The following is a 21793-nucleotide window of genomic DNA, read 5'->3' on the forward strand; positions in this document are numbered from 1 at the left end:
GAAACTTACCCCGAAGTGTATGAACTTTCCGGCAAACTAGTCGTCTTGTTGTGGAAAGTAACGCTGAAATCATCATTTCTTGCTGCCACCTACTGTCTTGCACGAGCTGCAGCATTAAAAAAATGTTTGAAAATAGGCTCGTTCGAGATGAACTGCGCCTCGCCTGTAAAGTGGACGAGAGCAGGCGGCAGCAGCGGGGGGCGGTGACAAAAAGCTGCGGTAAAGTCGGACAGTTTCCAGCCGATTCCAGCCGCCTTCAGGCTGGACAGGAAGTGATGAAAACACTGTGGTGCGATTCCGATTTAATAAAATATAATCAGACCCACATATCAGCTTGTACACAGTCTCCAGTTGTTTTAATTATGACAGAGTAGCTGGCAAAGTGCTCTACATGCGATCTGTTGCTGATTTTGATAGACAACATACTGGAGATGATCCGTGATCTGATCAGATTTAGTCTCTCTGACTTCTAAACGTCACTATCAGTCACAAAACATGTGTTCTGGACAGAATAAGTCTTTAAATCAGACAAATAGCAATTCAAATCCCTCCGATTCAAAAACAATAAAAAGTTTATATAAAACGTCATCATGTTGTAAACCAATCAGGTGTTAAATCAGCTAAGAAGCCGGCGTTTCCCAGCATGCTCTGGGTCCGCCTAGGTCTGCCTGGCTCTTGCAGTCGGTGAAAAGCAACTGCGCCGCCTGCGTCTCAGACCTGCGGCCGCCTTGCTCTCGTGAGATTTCTTTTTGCCCACGTGTGCATGACGTCAGAGCAAGTCGGGATCAAGTCGGACACAAATCTAACCGGCATGCAACGGGCGCCGATCGCCGGTGATCGATTCTGCACAGACCTGGCTCATCTCCAACGAGCCTAATGCCTTTGTCCTCAGGCTGCTCCCACATGGTGCCAATCAGTGCTAATTACACAATTAACAGGTGCCAGCTATGTGATTTGATGATTTGAACAACGCGCTCTGCTCCCGCCTGTGGGATGCGGGGACAATATAGATATATTGAATTGAGTTGAATTAAAGATATCTTGAACTGGAGTTATGACTAGTCAGTGTCAAATTGTAGATATCTCAAACTGGAATTACAGATATCTACAATTCAGTTGAGAATATGCGTAATTCACATAGTGGATATCTGCAACTGAACTGTAGATATCTGTGTGGTATCTGATAAACCACATACAAATAAATAGCAAAAGGGATGTAATTTGTCCTAGGAAGAATGTCTTTGTGGATATCTGAAATTACAATTGTGGATAGGAAGAATGTATTTGCGGATATCTGAAATGTTCTTTTTGACTAGGCAAAACTAAATTAAAGATATCTGCAACACATATCCAGTCTAGCTTTTAAATGTTAAAATGGCTTGCCATACACCTCAGTGTTTTTGTCACTTCCTGTTCAGCCTGCTGGAGTCAGCTGGAAACTGTCCAACTTTACTGCAGCTTGTTGTCCCCGCCCCCGCGGCGGCCTGTCGTGTATGGGTGGCATTTGCTGACAGCCAATGAAGTTGCAGCATTATTAACGCTGTCCGAGTTGCTGAACCAGCCGAGTTTTTTTTTCCTGAATCTTTAATAATTATTATCTGGATGCAGGTTCGAATCCCAGTTGGGGCTAAGTCTGTGATGCATTATTAAAGATAAATGGGTGATTTTTGATCTTAAGTCAAGTAAATACGTTAAATTATACAACTTAAGGCAGTGTATGATTACAAAAAATACTAAAGCAAAACAAAACTAAAAATATATGATAACATGGTTGTACTTGTATTAACCACTTATATTACAGTTTTCTTAGTATGTGTAACATTTCAATTTCTTTTCAACTTTTGCATTCAATTATATACATTTTACTGTTCTCTTAATGTCATACACCTATTAATGAGACATGTAAACATTGGTCAATGTTATGTCTTGTTTATTAAATAGAATCATAATAGAAAGCTGGATTTCACCCTTTATGGTTGCTTACGGCCACACCACCCTAAAAGCGCCCGCTCTCGTCTGATCTCGGAAGCCAAGCAGGGTTGGGCCGGCTTAGTACTTGGATGGGAGACCGCCTGGGAATACCTGGTGCTGTTAGCTTTTTCATTAGCATAAGGCGCTGTGACTTCTTTGCTGGACGCAGAGCTGACAAGGAAACTTGTTCCAACACAAGCTTGCTTGCGTGCTTGAACATGAAGAGCTTTGTAGGTGAGAAGAAGGATTTTAAATTCTATTCTGGATTTTACAGGAAGCCAATGCAGAGAAGCCAAACCAGGAGAGATGTGATCTCTTTTCCTGGTTCCTATCAGAACACGTGCTGCAGCATTCTGAACCAGCTGAAGAATCTTTATGGACTCTTTTAAGCAACCTGATAATAAAGAACTGGAGTAATCCAGCTTAGAAGTAACAAATGCATGGTTTAGTTTTTCTGCATCAATTTTCGACAGGATATTCCTGAATCTCTGAATGTGATGACTACTGCACTGGGGAAACTTAGACCATTGTCTAGGCCTGGCCACGATTTCACGTCAGGGAGATTTTTCCGTGAATGTCATGGAGAGTTTAACTTCGCAGAGTTTGATTGTGCGAAGTCAATACAAATAAAGAAATGTGTTTCCGCACAGTTTCGAACAGGGGACCTTTCGCGTGTTAGGCGAACGTGATAACCACTACACTACGGAAACTGACAAAATGCATTTATTTTGCATATTTGTGGGAAAATGCACCATTTTTATTGTACTGCAAATGTTCAAAAAGCTACAAAATAGACATTTGAAACTAGATTCAGTCACAGATGCTTTGTCATGGATTTGAATGATAGCAAACATGTAGTAAACCTAAATATTTCTACATGCATTGACTGTGGTCTGAATGTTGGAATAGCGCCACCTATTTCTTGATGTGCCAAATATTAAGATTGGGCATTCCTCGTTAGTAGAATGGACAGTATCTCCGCCTGTCACGCGGAAGATCGGGATTTTTCTACCAGCTAACCAATGCAAGGCCTCGAGGAAGTCCCGGTGAACGCGTGGGACTACTCGGGAAAGTGGGCCTTGGCTCAAGCTGTGTTCAGCATGGGAGGAGAACTCCTGATCCTAAATGGGAATATTTTCAAGCGATTGAAAGAGCACAACTCCTGGACGTGAACAAAACGTCACAAGGTGCCGCAGGAGTTGGGAGAGTGTCAAGTCTAGCCACCTTGGAATTCCATTTATGCTCTTTGCAGACTATGTGGTTCATTTGGCTTTATCAGGCATTGATCTACAGCTTCCACTGGGGTGAATCATGAGGGGGAAAGCGTGCCTTGGCTCAGGCTGTGTTCAGCATGGGAGGAGAACTCCTGACCCTAAATGGGAATATCGTCAAGCCATGGAAAAAGCATATCTACTGGACATGAACAGCACCTCACAAGGCTTAGCAGAAGGTGGGAGAGTGTCAAGTCTGGGCACCTTATAATTCCTCTTCTGCTCTTTCCAGATTATGTTGTTCTGTTGGCTTCATCAAACAGTGATCCACAGCGCCCACTGGGGCAGATTGAAGTCCAGTGTCAAGTGTAACCCACATATAAAATGGGCAATAAATAGAATAAATACGTCCTATAAATATGTAATAAATATATTAGTAATATATGCAAGTGATTATAAAATACATGTGAAAACTATATATAAGTATAAATAAATGGTTTATATTGACATGATCGCTTGTTAACATAGATATCATCCAAAACAAAGGCATATTGTTATTGTGGCATTAGCCTATAACGTTTGAGTGTTACTACACCCTAACCAATGGAGTGTTTAGGCCCGCCTCTCAGCCGTTCGCGCTATTGAGTGAGACCGGAAGTGACTCCAGAAAAGCTGAATCATCGTAGCAGCATATACTTATACATTTTAAGGCTAATGTTAAGTTGTGTGACTGTTGACGTAAATTAAATATTGAGAAACACTGGAGAGAGACTGAAGAAGGCAGGTTCAAGCTATTGAGCTGTCTTTTTGTACTGGTGAGTTTGTAATGCTCCGCTAGCTTATATGCTAATGTCCGTCATTAGGTGCCCATTGTTCTCAATGTAAACGGAGCTAGCAATTGCTGTTGCTAACTTGAGCTAACAGCTAAAGTATATTGTCTTTGTTAAATTACTAACATGGATTAAACGATAAAACAAGATATATTTTTATTGTGTTACGGACTACTATCGCTATTAGTGGAGTAGCTCCGTCAAGTTGTTTTGAAATTTCGTTTAATGTCAAGTTAAATTGTTGTTTTAACCGTTGCGGCCTAGCGGCCCACTTGAACCCTGCTAACAGTCTGTTATTGGCCTGTTAAGACACTGAAAAACTAGCTAGTGAATGATAATGAGGTCTGACTTTTATTCATTCATTTAGGGCTATTAAGTGTATTTTGAATGTATTTCTGTGTACTTGTGTTATTTTATGTATTGTTATCAAGCACCTTAGTAATAACTATGTGTTATGGTTATGCACTTTATTCCAAAATGATAGTTATGATATATTGAGAAATTTAATATGTTGTACCACTTAACTAGAAACACAATACTGTGATTAGTGATATTGAGTTTATTGATACGAGCCTTAGCCCACGACAGCAATGTCAACAGTGTTAGCTCTAAGGTAATTTTATGTTGACCTATTCCTTATAGGTCAGGTTTTTTGCTCGATTCAAAGTTGAGGGATCGCAGTCTGGTGGAGTCTAGACCGGCGGTGGAAATCAACAGAGAAACATAGAGCGTAGAGAAACTGGATGGCGAGCCAAGCCCACTTGATGTAGAGCCGGTTGTAGCCAGGAGGTTGCAACATAGAGTCTTTACAGCGGAGAAACTTGATCTATTTGGCCAAGGGGTCAGGTAGAACTGTGTGCACACTTCATTTCCTTGAAAGAGGACAAATATCCTTTTTGCGCTTAAGGAAGTAAGAACAGTGTTTTAGCAGACCCGGGACTAATTTATTTTGATTAAACTGGACTGAACATTTATTATTTTGATACTTTGTATTTTCTTTCTACTTTTTTTTATATGGGATCCCACTTTTTCACCTTACTTCAATTGATGTATATAATTGTTAATGTATTTTTGCTACTTACCCTGTTAGTTATTGCAATTAATACATACAGTTAAACTTCTCCTGTGATGTGTGTGTGTTATTTCACTGTGGTAATTCAATCCTTTGGCTTCAGCAAGCAAACCTATAATCTTCTGATCTGGCCTTATTGTCAGGTAAATTTATTGGTTATTCTTCTAAAAGTGATCAGCCTTTGAGTAGCTGGTTACACTAACATACAACAGTTACTCATATAAAGTGAAGAAGCTTTCATTACATGCAAATTGTGCAGCTCTTGATGGCCACAGCACTCCACCAATGTAAAGGTATAAAGTCCTTCTCCATGTCTTCTCCGAACTTCTCCCACACCCGCTGCTTTGGCTCTTCCACAGCAGAGGCTGAAGCCCTTTGGGCCCGTCGGTACCTTGCTGCTGCTAAACAAATGGCTTTCAACTGAATCTACCGTCCATTCTCTGCAGTTCATTGACAATTTTAACATTTTCCGGGACCGCAGACATCTTTTTAAAGCAGATGGACTTTTCCTTAAAGGAGAATTCCAGTCAATTTCAACACGTAGCTCTGTAGTTTGTACATTAGGAGGTCTGTCAGTGGAGAGAGAAATGAAACCAATCGGTGGTGTCTACCCCGTGTTATCCTCCTGCTAGAGTTAGCTCCCAACAGGCTTAAACAGGGACAGTTAGTTTAAACCTGTTTTTAGCCTCTTAACATGTTCAAAATGTCATTACCAGTGCCTAGCCATGTGCAGTTATTCCTTCCGAGTGAACACTGCTGTAGATGTGACAGAAAGGCGTGTTTCAACTAGTGTGGACTTCACCGGAAAACAGGAAATAACCAGAGGTATGTGCACTGGCTGAATTAACGGAACTTTTATGCATTTCTTTCACATCTACTGCAATGAAATTCATTGTGTTTACTCTGAAGGAATCACTGCACATGGGGGGGGGGGCACGTTTAATGAAATTATGGACATATTTAAAGGCTGGTGGTAATACAGTGTGTAAGTGTATCAACTTTCGTTTTGATTAATGCATACACACATCAACTTTCTTTTTGATTAATGCACATCATCTTTCTTTTTGAAAAATTAATGTAATATTTATACTACTTTTTGACACAATTTACACTCTTTGTTAGTAATCACACACAGGTCTGAAAAACACACACATGCTCAGGACCTATTCATGCATAAATGGAGAAATGTCAGAGCTGGCCAGCACCCTGAGAGGTTGGGAGGGGGTACAATGCCTTGCTTAAGAACACCTGGTAGTGCCGAGACATTCTCGTTCCCTACTGACTGAGCTACTGCCACCCCTAAACATCTGACCCCGACGTGATTTGAACACGCAACCTTCTGATCTGGAGTCAGACGCGCTACCATTGCGCCACAAGGTCTACTGATTAACATATGTACACATTAACTTTCTTTGAGATTAATGCATACACACATCAACTTTCTTTAAGATTAATGCATACACACATCAACTTTCTTTAAGATTAATGCATATACACATCATCACTCTGGAAGCCCCCTAGACATAACAATAGTATCAAGCTTTTCCAGATCATGCCCTGACATTAAAGTGTAGTCATGACGTCTCTTTTAAAGGCCCAGTTTCTAGAAAACTGGCTCTGTGAATTAAGCGTTTTGTTACTTTTACAGTTTTTATATTGCACATCAGCCTGGTTTTGAATCAAAGAAAGACACAGACATCTCCATTTTTACAATATAGGACTTTCAAGGGATGTCTTCCGTTTTTCAAAACCTGAACCCTATTTTCCTATGTTTTTGTGTCTAAGTGACTGATAGATAACAATCTTTGACACTGGTGTAGTCTTAAGCAAGATCGCTGCATTCGGCAGCGGCGAAACAAGCTACAATATGAGTTAAAGAGGAAAATGTCCAGCTTGTATATACTAGGGATGAGCGAGTACAGCATTATCTGTATCTGTATCTGTTTACCACATGAATTATCTGTATCCGTATCCGTACTCGGACTCGGCAGGGCCTAACTCGAAAGTGGTTAGATTTAACCCGGAAGTGGGTCGGGTTCTCTTGAAATGTGCGGGGCTTTAACCAGTATGTTATTTAAGCATGCAATTGATATGGGTTGATCAGAAATTGTTATATTTATTGCTGATTAGAAAACTATTTACATGAGCTTCAGATCAATGGTGTTGTCATGGTAACAAACAAACTATATACAGAACGTTTTGCAACAATGAATACAACACATGCGGTTGCAATTATGAAGTAAAATGTAATGAACAAGAGTTTTCATACTCAGTATAACTTTCTTTTTTTAACTTTAAATTTTTTTACGATCAGTGTGATTTTTTTTGTTTTTGGTTCTTTTTTATTTTTTTATTTCCACACAGGTATGTGTGAAATGTGTGTGTGTGTGTGTGTGTGTGTGTGTGTGTGTGTGTGTGTGTGTGTGTGTGGTGTTGTGTGTGTGTGTGTGTGTGTGTGTGTGTGTGTGTGTGTGTGTGTGTGTGTGTGTGTGTGTGTGTGTGTGTGTGTGTGAGTCAGCTAACAGTTAAAAAAAAAAATATTCTGATGGCAGAGACGCAACTGGAGTCGCATTTAAACCAAGCAGCATGTCTGAAACCCACGTTCACCAGAAATCTACTGGTTACTATGTAAGGACTACAAACCCCACGTTCACCAGAAATCTACTGGTTACTATATAAGGACTACAAACCCCACGTTCACCAGAAATCTACTGGTTACTATGTAAGGACTACAAACCCCACGTTCACCAGAAATCTACTGGTTACTATATAAGGACTACAAACCCCACGTTCACCAGAAATCTACTGGTTACTATGTAAGGACTACAAACCCCACGTTCACCAGAAATCTACTGGTTACTATGTAAGGACTACAAACCCCACGTTCACCAGAATCTACTGGTTACTATGTAAGGACTACAAACCCCACGTTCACCAGAAATCTACTGGTTACTATGTAAGGACTACAAACCCCATGTTCACCAGAAATCTACTGGTTACTATGTAAGGACTACAAACCCCACGTTCACCAGAAATCTACTGGTTACTATGTAAGGACTACAAACCCCACGTTCACCAGAAATCTACTGGTTACTATGTAAGGACTACAAACCGAAGTTAAAAACAAACCTGAAGCTGAAGAAACCCTAAACGTTAACGGAACAGATCCGCAGACCGAATTGACTGAAGGAGCGGGAGAGAGAGAGCGAGAGAGAGAGCGAGAGAGAGAGCATTTCTCCATGTTCTGTGTGTGTGTGATTGATCCGAGCGGGTTTGTAGGCGGGGGGGGGGCGCTGTGATTATCACAGAACGCTGCGCGGCCAGTTGAGGAGTTTTATTCAATCCGAGCACGGATATTGACTCATATTACTCGGATAATACTTGTACTCGGCAGAAGGGCTTTATCCGTACCGGATACTCGTTTCAGCCGGTACTCGGATCACCCCTAGTATATACCTTCACAAAAGGGCTTGTTTTGCCACTGAGAGGCTCTGATTATTATTCTAAATTTTTGACAACTTTATGGAAAGGATTTTAAGGAGGTTGACCTTTCTGTTGAAGAGTAAGATTCTTTTTTAAACATTAAAAAATCCACGTAATTAAAATTGCTAAATCCATCAGACTCCATGTAAATAAACAGTAATTTTAGCATCGTAAAACACGCACTTCATTCAAAGTCGAAAGAAACTAAATAAAACTATGAAAAGCCGTTTTGGGTCGTATTTTCACTTCTCCAACCATCACAACTCTAGTTTTGGTTTAATAAACTCCTAGTTACCGACCTACAGGTGAAAATATGTCTGCTCTATACACGTTAAATTAATTTACACATTTATAGTGTGATGTGTATATTCTCATAATGTATTACAATATATTTTGTTTTCATCCCTCAAAAATAAATAAAAATAAAATGATAAAGTCTTATAGACTGGAATTGTCTACGGTGTATGACATTACAGCATTCTATAACACATCTAAAGAACTACTGGCCAATCAGCTGTGAGTTCACGATGACCTCATCAGTGAGGTCACAAAACGTCCATAGAGGACCTTATAAGTACAAGCCATGTTGAGTCTTTAAGTTCAGGGTTCTGCTCCGGGCAGCTGGAGGCCAGCGGCTTCAGCAGAGACTAGGCGCTGCGAAAGCAGTTGGTCTTTGGAGGCCTCGCTGCCAGAAGACTAGGACCAGATGCTGCAAAAGCAGTTGGTCTTTGAGGCCTCCTCGTCTGAATCCGCCGACCTCCAGTCAGCCAGAGCAGAGGGCCCGACCTGCTCCGCTGAGGAACAGAGCTACCAGCTCTGGGGGCAGGGGTCAGGGACCAGGGTAAGTGGTTTAGAAAGGTATTAGGGATCATGAATGCGCTTCAGCAAAACTAAAAACAAGTCTGAAAAAAAAAGCCCATAGTGTCACACCACCTTGTGTGTGTGTGTGTGTGTGTGTGTGTGTGTGTGTGTGTGTGAGACCTCTCAGGTCATCTGGGACAGGTCTACTTTCTGTCCCCAGAGTCAGAACTAAACAGGGTGGAGCAGCTTTCAGTTTCTATGCTCCTCATATCTGGAATAAACTCCCAGAAACCTGTAGATCCGCTGCTACTCTCAGTTCTTTTAAATCAAGGCTGAAGACCTTTCTTTTTGATGCTGCCTTTCTTTACATGACGCTCATTTCTTTAAATTTCTTATGCTGCACTGTAACTTTTATTCTTGTGTTTTATGTGTCCTAATGTTTCTATTTTGTTTTTAACTGTCTATTCATGTGTTTTATCAGTTTTTAATGCTTATGATTATAACTGTTTGTACTTGTGTTTTATCTGTTTAACTGATTTTATGAAAAGCACTTTGAATTGCCCTGTTGCTGAAATGTGCTCTACAAATAAAGCTGCCTTGCCTTGTGTGTGTGTGTGTGTGTGTGTGTGTGTGTGTGTGTGTAACTAGATAAAAAATGAAATGCTTGGACTTTTATTGGCACTTTAGGGATTTATGGCTTAGACCAATGCTGTTTATGTATGTTTAGGTAATATTTTATGTTTGTCTGTGATTTGTCCTCAGACCTGCTGTACTTTCCTATGGACTATGGGATCAGGTCAGAGTTGACTGTGGGAAAAAGGTTTATCTGGCATTATTCATACAGGAAAAGCTGGCAGAATACAGAAACAATACTAAAAGGCAGCCTTACCTTCAGACTCCTTCTACAAGGGTGAAATGAATGTTTTGTTAAAAATTAATCCAGGTTTCTTGCAATTGTATTTCTAATGAAGGCTGGCAGACTTACACTATCCTTAAAAACCTGCACAGATTCATGTGATTGAGAGAATGTGGTGGGAGGTGAATCCCAGAGTCAACTACCCTTTGAAGACAGCTTTGGTAGAGCTGGGGGACCAAGAGGAAGTCAACATGGACAAAACATCAAAATATTATGTGTCAAACCAAAGACATGCCAGTGGCTAGGATTGGCATCACAAAAGTCATAGAGGCATGGAATGCACACAGGATCCCGGGTATAATTAATTTAACATTACTGGCTACATTATGTTACATTATATTACATTATGTTTCAGGTGTTTGATGTGTTTCAAGTGTTTCACATGTTTGATGTGTTTAAGGTTTTTGATGTGTTTCAGGTGTTTGATGTGTTTGTGTTTTCGTTGTGTCAGATGTTTCAGGTGTTTCATGTGTTAAATGTTTTGATGTGTTTCTGATGTTGATGTGTTTCAGGTGATTGATGTATTTCAGGTGTTTTATGTGTTTGATGTGTTTCAGGTGTTTCAGGTGAAGTGTTTGAGGTTTTCCAGGTTTTTAGGTGTCAGGTGTTTGATGGGTTTCAGGTGTTTGAAGTGTTTCAGGTGTTTGAAGTGTTTCAGGGGTTGGATGTGTTTCAGGTGTTATATGTGTTTGATGTGCTTCACATGTTTCATGTTTTTCATGTGTTTCAGGTGTTTGATATGATTCAGGTGTTTCAGGTGTTTGACATTTTTTAAGTGTTTCAGTTGTCTGATGTGTTTAATGTGTTTCAGGTGTTTGATGTTTTGTACTTCCGGTGTTTTAATGTGTTTCAGGTGTTTTATGTGTTTGTCTTTTATTTGTTTCAGGTGTTTGATGTGTTTCAGGTGTTTGATGTGTTTCAGGTGTTTCACATGTTTGATGTGTTTAAGGTGTTTGATGTGTTTCAGGTGTTTGATGTGTTTCAGGTGTTTGATGTCTTTCAAGTGTTTGATATGTTTAATGTGTTTCAGTTGTTTGATGTGTTAAATGTGTTTCAAGTGTTTGATGTGTTTGTGCTTCCTGTGATTGATGTGTTTCAGGTCTTTGACGTGTTTAATGTCTTTTATGTGTTTCAGGTGTTTGATGTGTTTCAGGTGTATGATGTGTTTAAATGTGTTGGATGTGTTTCAGGTGTTTGATGTGTTTCAGTTATTTGATGTGTTTCAGTAGTTTTAGGTTTTTGATGGTGTTTCAGGTGTTTTATGTTTTTCCAGTGTTTGATGTGTTTCAGGTGTTTGATGTGTTTGTGTTTCCGTTGTGTCAAATGTTTCAGGTGTTTGATGTGTTTGATATGTTTCACATGTTTGATGTGTTTAAGGTGATTGATGTGTTTCAGGTGTTTAATGTGTGATGTGTTCGATGTGTTTTAGATCTTTGATGTGTTTTTTTGTGTTTGAGATGTGTTTTGGGCATTTGAAGGGTTTCAGTTGTTTGATGTGATTTAGGAGTTTCAGTGTTTGATGTGATCAATGTGTTTCAGGTGTTTGATGTGTTTTTGCTTCCTGTGATTGATGTGTTTTAGGTCTTTGATGTCTTTAATGTCTTTATGTGTTTCAGGTGTTTGATGTGGTTCAGGTGTTTGATGTGTTTAAAGTGTTGGATGTGTTTGATGTGTTTAAGGTGTATGATGTGTTTAAGGTGTTTGATGTGTTTGTGTTACTGGTGTGTCAAATGTTTCAGGTGTTTGATGTGTTTAAGGTGTTTGATGTGTTTCAGGTGTTGATGTGTTTCAAATGTGTTTCAGGTTTTTGATGTATCTTATGTGTTTCAGGTGTTGATGTGTTTCAGGTATTTGATGTCTTTGATGTGTTTGATGTGTTTCAGGTGTTTGGTTTGTTTCAGATGTTTGATGTGTTTCATGTGTTTCAGGTGTTTGATGTGTTTCAAGTGTTTGTGTTTGATGTTTTACAGTTGTTTGATGTGTTTGATGTTTTTCATGTTTGATGTGTTTAAGGTGTTTGATGTGTTTAAGGTGTTTGATGTCTTTCAAGTGTTTGATATGTTTAATGTGTTTCAGTTGTTTGATGTGTTCATAATAAATAGCAAACAGCTGATTTATTCATCTGACTCGTAGAATAACGCCAATGATTGACTTGTTTTAATGGATCCCTACAGAGATAGACCTGTTAGTTAAAGAGGAACATCCTTTTAGTTTAGATCCTTTAGTTTCCAACCAGACCAGAGTGGTGATTGTAACAGTGGAAAGATGAACCAAGACGGCTCTACATATATATTTTCTTTTTCTATTGACTATAGTTGTGTGTGTTATTAACAGAAATCAACCTGTCAACATTTCTATTCATCATAAAGTTCCAATATAAGTTTTTTACCGCCAGTTCAAAATGGAGCTGAACACGGAGGAGGATTCTCCCTAATGGCCGCTCTGCTCTGCTCCGTGCCCCCGCTGTCCGGTAATAGTTAAAGCAGATAAAAACCTAAAGAACACTCAAAAGCTTCAAGATAAAACTTACTTAAGGAGCTTCTTCATTCACGTTCAAGAGAAGGCCTGTTTCCAGCCAGACTATGGATTGATTCATGAAATCGCTGTTATTAATATGTAGTCATTCCAAAAAATGAGATTTGCAAAACAAAAACTATATGAACACGGTGACAAGCCTGGGAAATATTTGTCATACGTGATCAAAAAGAAATCAGACTCTCAAAATATAGCATTCATTAACGACAGGAATGGCAAACAACTCTTTGACTCAGATGATATTAACAACACCTTCAAAACATTTTACGAAAATCTCTACGAGTCTCAGATCTCTAATGACACTACAGAGCTAATGGACACCTTTTTTTCCAACTTTAACCTTACTTGTTTGACAGAAATCCAAAAATCAACATTAGACAGTCCTATAACCATTAAGGAAGTCACGGAAGCCATTGGAGGTCTGCAGTCTGGAAAAACAGCAGGGCCTGACTCTCTTATTGTAGAATTTTACAAGGAGCTCATCACCCTACTGGTCGAACCGCTGCTACACATGTTTAACGACTCTTTTCGAAAAGGTCACTTGCCCATGTCATTGAGGGAAGCCAACATATCTCTAATACTTAAAAAAAATAAACCACCGGAAGATTGTGCCTCGTACAGGCCAATTTCCTTATTAAATGTAGACTTAAAGATCCTTTCAAAAATATTAGCGAAATGTTTGGAGATCCTACTCCCAACACTTATCAATGAGGATCAAACTGGCTTCATTAAGGGACGTTGCTCCTTTAATAACATGCGTAGGTTGCTCAACGTGATCCAGCTCTTCAATCAAAGTGCAATGCCTGGTCTAGTTGTTTCCCTAGACGCCGAAAAGGCATTTGATCGCGTTGAGTGGTCATATCTTTTCTACGCTATGAGAAAGTTTGGCCTGGGGAAAAATGTTGTTAATTGGATCAGATTACTTTACAGCGAGCCTTGCTCAGCTGTTATTACTAATGGTTTACGATCGCCAAATTTCGGGTGCAAAGGGGAACACGGCAAGGCTGCCCCCTATCGCCCCTGCTTTTGCTCTGGTTATGGAGCCTCTGGCAGAGGCGGTGCGGACCCATGGGGGGATATGTGGTCTGACCATTGGGGAGAGACAACACAAGATTTCTTTATATGCTGACGACGTACTCATATTTCTATCTCAGCCTGAGGACTCTATCCCGCATCTCATAGAGACCATTAACAGGTTTGGGGACTTTTCGGGCTGTAAAATCAATTTCAACAAATCTGAGGTCATGCCACTAGGCACATTAAAACGTCAACCATCTATACCTGCTGGCTTGATATAGAAAGCTCTATGTCCAGGTTCCCTTTAAAAAACTTACTTTTTTGGGAAAAAACTATACTTTAAAAACGTACTGCAGTAACCCCATTACTATTAACACTGTGAGGGCATGGCAAATGGTCCAAAAACTTGAGGACAGGTTCCAAATTATATCTCCTCTTACACCTATTTGTGATAACCCGATGTTTCTACCTGGCGCCATGGACTCTGGCTTCAAAATATGGTCAATAAAGGGAATTCGTACGCTTTCTGACTTGATGGAAGGTAACACATTATTATCATTCTCCCAACTATTGGATAAATATGATATTGGGAGGCAGGATTTTTTTCGTTATTTGCAAATAAGAGATTTCATACAGAAAAAAACCGCACTCGATGTGGACCAAACAATTTCAGTGTGTGAAAAACAGCTTTTTTCCCCCAGGGTAAAAACTTCAAAGTCTTTTACAACTTGCTGAAAGAGCACCCCTCACCAAATACATTTCACCTAAAAGAAGTTTGGGAAAAGGAATTGCAGTGGGCAATAAATCAGGAGGGATGGGATGAGGTTTGGAAGAATGTAAAGTCTTTAAGTATTTGCAATCGGGTTAAGTCCATACAATTTAAAATTTTACACCGTGCGCACATTTCTCCTTCTCAGCGAAGTAAATTCAATGCAAGCCTCTCACCATTTTGTCTAAAATGTAGAGTGGATATTGGTAGTCTTACACATTGTTACTGGTCCTGCAGGGAAATTCAACATTTTTGGCATATAATAAAATGTGAATTAGATAAGATTTTCTCTGTTTGCACACAATTTAACCCATTGTATTTACTACTTGGTTTAACCGACGCCGGTATTACTGGTAAATATCAGCGTCAACTCTACAGAATGCTTACTTTTTGTGCAAGAAAATGTGTGGTATTGAATTGGATTTCTGACAAAGTACCAAGTTAATCACAATGGCTAAATATAGTACTGGACTATATAGCTCTGGACTACTTGACGAGCAAACTGCACGATAAAGAAAATAACTTTTATAAAGTTTGGGAACCTTTTACTTCTTATGTAGGTTTTGAAACTTCGGTTCTTCTTCGGAGAGGATTTGTAATTTGAGGATGACCGAATTGTAAACATCTGAAATGTTTTGGTATAGACCATTTGTTTTCCATTGCTGTCTTTTCTCTTTGGTAGGTATGTATATGTGTACGCATATAGGTATGTAACTCTAAGAGCTGGATTGTTCTCTTGTTCTTGTCTTGTATTGCATTTGTTTGTTTGTCAAAACGTTGAAAACCAATAAATATAATTAAAAAAAAACAAAAAAACCTAAAATTCATAAATTTAAATCATAAAATTTTAAACCCAGGTTATTTTTGTTAATAGAAACTCATTTCTGATAAAGAAACTTAACATGTAAAATTTCAAGTGTTGATCCCAAAGTGATCACCTTTTTGTGCAATTGTTTTAGTTTGGAGGCATGCATAAAGTAATGGCAAAAAGAAACAGTTGTGCTTCCAGGCAGATTAAATCATTCATAGCTTAGAATTTATCAGAGAAGTATGGTAAAATTGGTTCAGTTTAATATCACCACAGATATAAGTAGGTACATGCAGAAACATGTCAAAGGCACATCAGGTTGACAAGGTAACAGGCGTCAGGTTGGCGGCCTGGTCGCCCAGCGTCAGGTTGGCGGCCTGGTCGCCAGCGTCTGGTTGGCGGCTGGTCGCCCAGCGTCTGGTTGGCGGCCTGGTCGCCCAGCGTCTGGTTGGCGGCCTGGTCGCCCAGCGTCTGGTTGGCAGCCTGGTCGCCCAGCGTCTGGTTGGCAGCCTGGTCGCCCAGCGTCTGGTTGGCAGCCTGGTCGCCCAGCGTCTGGTTGGCAGCCTGGTCGCCCAGCGTCTGGTTGGCAGCCTGGTCGCCCAGCGTCTTGGTGGTCGCAGCCTGGTCGCCCAGCGTCTGGTTGGCAGCCTGGTCGCCAGCGTCTGGTTGGCAGCCTGGTCGCCCAGCGTCTGGTTGGCAGCCTGGTCGCCCAGCGTCTGGTTGGCAGCCTGGTCGCCCAGCGTCTGGTTGGCAGCCTGGTCGCCCAGCGTCTGGTTGGCAGCCTGGTCGCCCAGCGTCTGGTTGGCAGCCTGGTCGCCCAGCGTCTGGTTGGCAGCCTGGTCGCCCAGCGTCTGGTTGGCAGCCTGGTCGCCCAGCGTCTGGTTGGCAGCCTGGTCGCCCAGCGTCTGGTTGGCAGCCTGGTCGCCCAGCGTCTGGTTGGCAGCCTGTCGCCCAGCGTCTGGTTGGCAGCCTGGTCGCCCAGCGTCTGGTTGGCAGCCTGGTCGCCCAGCGTCTGGTTGGCAGCCTGGTCGCCCAGCGTCTGGTTGGCAGCCTGGTCGCCCAGCGTCTGGTTGGCAGCCTGGTCGCCCAGCGTCTGGTTGGCAGCCTGGTCGCCCAGCGTCTGGTTGGCAGCCTGGTCGCCCAGCGTCTGGTTGGCAGCCTGGTCGCCCAGCGTCTGGTTGGCAGCCTGGTCGCCCAGCGTCTGGTTGGCAGCCTGGTCGCCCAGCGTCTGGTTGGCAGCCTGGTCGCCCAGCGTCTGGTTGGCAGCCTGGTCGCCCAGCGTCTGGTTGGCAGCCTGGTCGCCCAGCGTCTGGTTGGCAGCCTGGTCGCCCAGCGTCTGGTTGGCAGCCTGGTCGCCCAGCGTCTGGTTGGCAGCCTGGTCGCCCAGCGTCTGGTTGGCAGCCTGGTCGCCCAGCGTCTGGTTGGCAGCCTGGTCGCCCAGCGTCTGGTTGGCAGCCTGGTCGCCCAGCGTCTGGTTGGCAGCCTGGTCGCCCAGCGTCTGGTTGGCAGCCTGGTCGCCCAGCGTCTGGTTGGCAGCCTGGTCGCCCAGCGTCTGGTTGGCAGCCTGGTCGCCCAGCGTCTGGTTGGCAGCCTGGTCGCCCAGCGTCTGGTTGGCAGCCTGGTCGCCCAGCGTCTGGTTGGCAGCCTGGTCGCCCAGCGTCTGGTTGGCAGCCTGGTCGCCCAGCGTCTGGTTGGCAGCCTGGTCGCCCAGCGTCTGGTTGGCAGCCTGGTCGCCCAGCGTCTGGTTGGCAGCCTGGTCGCCCAGCGTCTGGTTGGCAGCCTGGTCGCCCAGCGTCTGGTTGGCAGCCTGGTCGCCCAGCGTCTGGTTGGCAGCCTGGTCGCCCAGCGTCTGGTTGGCAGCCTGGTCGCCCAGCGTCTGGTTGGCAGCCTGGTCGCCCAGCGTCTGGTTGGCAGCCTGGTCGCCCAGCGTCTGGTTGGCAGCCTGGTCGCCCAGCGTCTGGTTGGCAGCCTGGTCGCCCAGCGTCTGGTTGGCAGCCTGGTCGCCCAGCGTCTGGTTGGCAGCCTGGTCGCCCAGCGTCTGGTTGGCAGCCTGGTCGCCCAGCGTCTGGTTGGCAGCCTGGTCGCCCAGCGTCTGGTTGGCAGCCTGGTCGCCCAGCGTCTGGTTGGCAGCCTGGTCGCCCAGCGTCTGGTTGGCAGCCTGGTCGCCCAGCGTCTGGTTGGCAGCCTGGTCGCCCAGCGTCTGGTTGGCAGCCTGGTCGCCCAGCGTCTGGTTGGCAGCCTGGTCGCCCAGCGTCTGGTTGGCAGCCTGGTCGCCCAGCGTCTGGTTGGCAGCCTGGTCGCCCAGCGTCTGGTTGGCAGCCTGGTCGCCCAGCGTCTGGTTGGCAGCCTGGTCGCCCAGCGTCTGGTTGGCAGCCTGGTCGCCCAGCGTCTGGTTGGCAGCCTGGTCGCCCAGCGTCTGGTTGGCAGCCTGGTCGCCCAGCGTCTGGTTGGCAGCCTGGTCGCCCAGCGTCTGGTTGGCAGCCTGGTCGCCCAGCGTCTGGTTGGCAGCCTGGTCGCCCAGCGTCTGGTTGGCAGCCTGGTCGCCCAGCGTCTGGTTGGCAGCCTGGTCGCCCAGCGTCTGGTTGGCAGCCTGGTCGCCCAGCGTCTGGTTGGCAGCCTGGTCGCCCAGCGTCTGGTTGGCAGCCTGGTCGCCCAGCGTCTGGTTGGCAGCCTGGTCGCCCAGCGTCTGGTTGGCAGCCTGGTCGCCCAGCGTCTGGTTGGCAGCCTGGTCGCCCAGCGTCTGGTTGGCAGCCTGGTCGCCCAGCGTCTGGTTGGCAGCCTGGTCGCCCAGCGTCTGGTTGGCAGCCTGGTCGCCCAGCGTCTGGTTGGCAGCCTGGTCGCCCAGCGTCTGGTTGGCAGCCTGGTCGCCCAGCGTCTGGTTGGCAGCCTGGTCGCCCAGCGTCTGGTTGGCAGCCTGGTCGCCCAGCGTCTGGTTGGCAGCCTGGTCGCCCAGCGTCTGGTTGGCAGCCTGGTCGCCCAGCGTCTGGTTGGCAGCCTGGTCGCCCAGCGTCTGGTTGGCAGCCTGGTCGCCCAGCGTCTGGTTGGCAGCCTGGTCGCCCAGCGTCTGGTTGGCAGCCTGGTCGCCCAGCGTCTGGTTGGCAGCCTGGTCGCCCAGCGTCTGGTTGGCAGCCTGGTCGCCCAGCGTCTGGTTGGCAGCCTGGTCGCCCAGCGTCTGGTTGGCAGCCTGGTCGCCCAGCGTCTGGTTGGCAGCCTGGTCGCCCAGCGTCTGGTTGGCAGCCTGGTCGCCCAGCGTCTGGTTGGCAGCCTGGTCGCCCAGCGTCTGGTTGGCAGCCTGGTCGCCCAGCGTCTGGTTGGCAGCCTGGTCGCCCAGCGTCTGGTTGGCAGCCTGGTCGCCCAGCGTCTGGTTGGCAGCCTGGTCGCCCAGCGTCTGGTTGGCAGCCTGGTCGCCCAGCGTCTGGTTGGCAGCCTGGTCGCCCAGCGTCTGGTTGGCAGCCTGGTCGCCCAGCGTCTGGTTGGCAGCCTGGTCGCCCAGCGTCTGGTTGGCAGCCTGGTCGCCCAGCGTCTGGTTGGCAGCCTGGTCGCCCAGCGTCTGGTTGGCAGCCTGGTCGCCCAGCGTCTGGTTGGCAGCCTGGTCGCCCAGCGTCTGGTTGGCAGCCTGGTCGCCCAGCGTCTGGTTGGCAGCCTGGTCGCCCAGCGTCTGGTTGGCAGCCTGGTCGCCCAGCGTCTGGTTGGCAGCCTGGTCGCCCAGCGTCTGGTTGGCAGCCTGGTCGCCCAGCGTCTGGTTGGCAGCCTGGTCGCCCAGCGTCTGGTTGGCAGCCTGGTCGCCCAGCGTCTGGTTGGCAGCCTGGTCGCCCAGCGTCTGGTTGGCTTCGAGCCGTTTGGGTCCGTTCAGGGGCAATTGAACATCTGCAAGTTTTTGAATAGCTGCCTCAGCTTCCACTTCATTGGTTTCCAGTTGTGCTGAAAAATATGAAGAAATCGTTAAGTCCCAACTACCCTTGACAATAATACTGTAAAGAATTTACCATTAAGGCTTCTTCGTTTTTTATTAAAAAGCAAAGCAAGTATTAAGACTTCCCTTTTAAGACTTTATAGCCCCAAAAGACTTCATTGGTAATTAGGCCAGTTAAGTTTGCTTACAACATTACAGAATCTGAATTGAGATTAAGCTAGCACAGCAGTTGTGTTCATGTGCTGCATTCACTTGGTTTGGGAAATTCTACGATCTATACAAAGCTACCTTAGCTATTCTGTTGCTTTGGAGAGCAAATAGCCACACAATATAAAAAGAGTTTAATCTTAATTTATTTTTCATGTAACTGTTGGACACTTGCAATATTAGACAATACGGTGTGAGTGATGTGGCTATAGGCCGAAGTTGAGTAAGCACCAATTGTTGTATTCAATAAACACATGAATGTCTGATTAATTAAGCCAGCTTTATACCCACATTGTATGGTCAAAATAGTTTAAACATGGGTTGGAATCCCCATTCCAAAAGCCAGACAACTTAACCTTATTTACTACATTGTGCCACAAAGAACCTCAGCTGTAAAAACAGTTGCGGCCTTTTCCCATTATGGTTTCACAGAACCTGCTCACCTTCTTTAGCAGCTTGGATCAACTTGGACTCCATTGACTGGAGAAGTGCGAAGGCCCTCTTCATGGAGAGATCATTGGGAGACACATCTGTGGCAGAAAATAAATTCCGTTAGTGTCCGTAAGTACCTATTGAAAGAGTCTGTCACTAACGTTCTTACCTCTAATCATTCTCCTCTGCAGCTCATCATCATGTCTTTCATTTGTGCCGCCAACTGGCAAACTTAAGCCTAAGGACAATGCAACTGCTGTTAATCAAATGTTTCTGCTATTTGACGGCACATATCATGAACTTGTTCCAGCTAAATTTCTTTTATTGAGTAATTAACCCTACTCTTTACATTTGTTATACTCCACTACATATTTGAATACAAGCTTGAAACAGAAGAAATGTAACAACCTTTGTTAATCCAAACAGTCAGCACACAAACAACAAAGACCCAAACAGCTGCCATCACTCCAGTCACCAAGAGAAACTGGTTCCTGTGCTACATGCCAGGTAAAAACCCATCATGCAGGTAGCACAGCTGTTGCTGATCAGCTCTGATTGGCTCTCTCTGCAGAGTCAGTGATAGTTGAGATTCAGCCCATGAAAAATGGGAATTTGGAAGCAAGGGACATGTACAGACTATATTGTAAAGAAAGTCCAGGAAGTTGTGTTTTTTACAAGAAAGAAAGTCAATGATGTTTGTCTGAACACTGTTAGACTTTTTTTTGTAAATTTGCGTTAACTTACTGGTAACGTGCTGTGACTTCCTGATTACAGTATCATAACTGTACATGTTTTTTTTACAGTATAATACCCCTACTGTAACTTAGTTTTACAGTAGTAAAAATATCCTTGGTTTTACTGTTTAAAGAACTCCACAGTGGCAAAGCCCCAGGGATTGATTAAATTCGTTGAGAAATACTGTAAGGAGAGGCTGTCTTGGTTGACATACCTCTTTAACATTGCGTGGAGGTCTGTGGCAGTGCCTAAGGAGTGGCAGACCAGGGTGGTTGCTCCCCTCTTCAAGAAGAATGGCATCTGCCCATTACAGGAGTATCACTATGCTCAGGCTCCTTGGTAAACTTTACTCCAAGGTGCTGTACCAATGTATGTAACATTTCAGCAGTTGGCAGTGGTGGGATTTGAACCCACGCCTCCAGAGAGACTGGAGCCTTAATCCAGCGCCTTAGACCGCTCGGCCACACTACCTGCAAATGTTACTTCCCCAAATCGTGACAAACACAAGGAACGTAACTAACGGTATGCTTGTTAATGTTATTGGAAAAAAACGTTTGCAAGGGAAAACACATAACTTAGATTACCTAACTACAGCTCTGATTTAATACAGGCCAATGTTAGAGATTGTACAGATCTTTCTGCAGACCTTCACCGGCTAAATACCAATTCCCATACCGGGAGTTGAACCTAGGCCACTTGGGTGAAAACCAGGAATCCTAACCGCTAGACCATATGGGACAGACCACATATTAATAACAGGGATTTCATGAATCAAGTCATAGTCTGGCTGGACACAGGCCTTCTCTTGAACGTGAATGAAGAAGCTTCTTAAGTAAGTTTCATCTTGAAGCTTTTGAGCTTTCTTTAGGTTTTTATCTGCTTTAACTATTACCGGACAGCGGGGGCACGGAGTAGAGCAGAGCAGAGCAGCCGTTAGGGAGGAATCCAGAGATACTGAGATTTGAACTCAGACCACTGGATTCAGCGTCCAGAGTGCTAACCATTACACCATGGAACCTTCAGAAGTGTTGCAAGGGTTTGCTAGACAGTTTCTTTCATATTATCCACATGTGTGATATTAAAGGCACACAAC

The 21793-nt window shown here is 44.5% G+C and overlaps 4 non-coding genes across 4 annotated transcripts; 1 reads left to right on the forward strand and 3 right to left on the reverse strand.

Moving 5' to 3' along the window:
- Positions 1–1978: 1978 nt before the first annotated feature.
- LOC116680165 (5S ribosomal RNA) lies at positions 1979–2097 on the forward strand. Its single transcript, XR_004329652.1, has one exon. It is a non-coding gene; the product is annotated as a 5S ribosomal RNA (ribosomal RNA).
- A 511-nt stretch (positions 2098–2608) lies between these two features.
- On the reverse strand, positions 2609–2681 carry trnav-aac (transfer RNA valine (anticodon AAC)). The gene has a single exon. It is a non-coding gene; the product is annotated as a tRNA-Val (tRNA).
- Positions 2682–6392: 3711 nt separating this feature from the next.
- On the reverse strand, positions 6393–6464 carry trnaw-cca (transfer RNA tryptophan (anticodon CCA)). Its single transcript has one exon. It is a non-coding gene; the product is annotated as a tRNA-Trp (tRNA).
- Positions 6465–21089: 14625 nt separating this feature from the next.
- On the reverse strand, positions 21090–21171 carry trnal-aag (transfer RNA leucine (anticodon AAG)). The gene has a single exon. It is a non-coding gene; the product is annotated as a tRNA-Leu (tRNA).
- Between the last annotated feature and the right edge of the window lie 622 nt (positions 21172–21793).

Source organism: Etheostoma spectabile, unplaced genomic scaffold (genome assembly GCF_008692095.1).
Source record: "Etheostoma spectabile isolate EspeVRDwgs_2016 unplaced genomic scaffold, UIUC_Espe_1.0 scaffold00018343, whole genome shotgun sequence".
Taxonomy (NCBI): domain Eukaryota; kingdom Metazoa; phylum Chordata; class Actinopteri; order Perciformes; family Percidae; genus Etheostoma; species Etheostoma spectabile.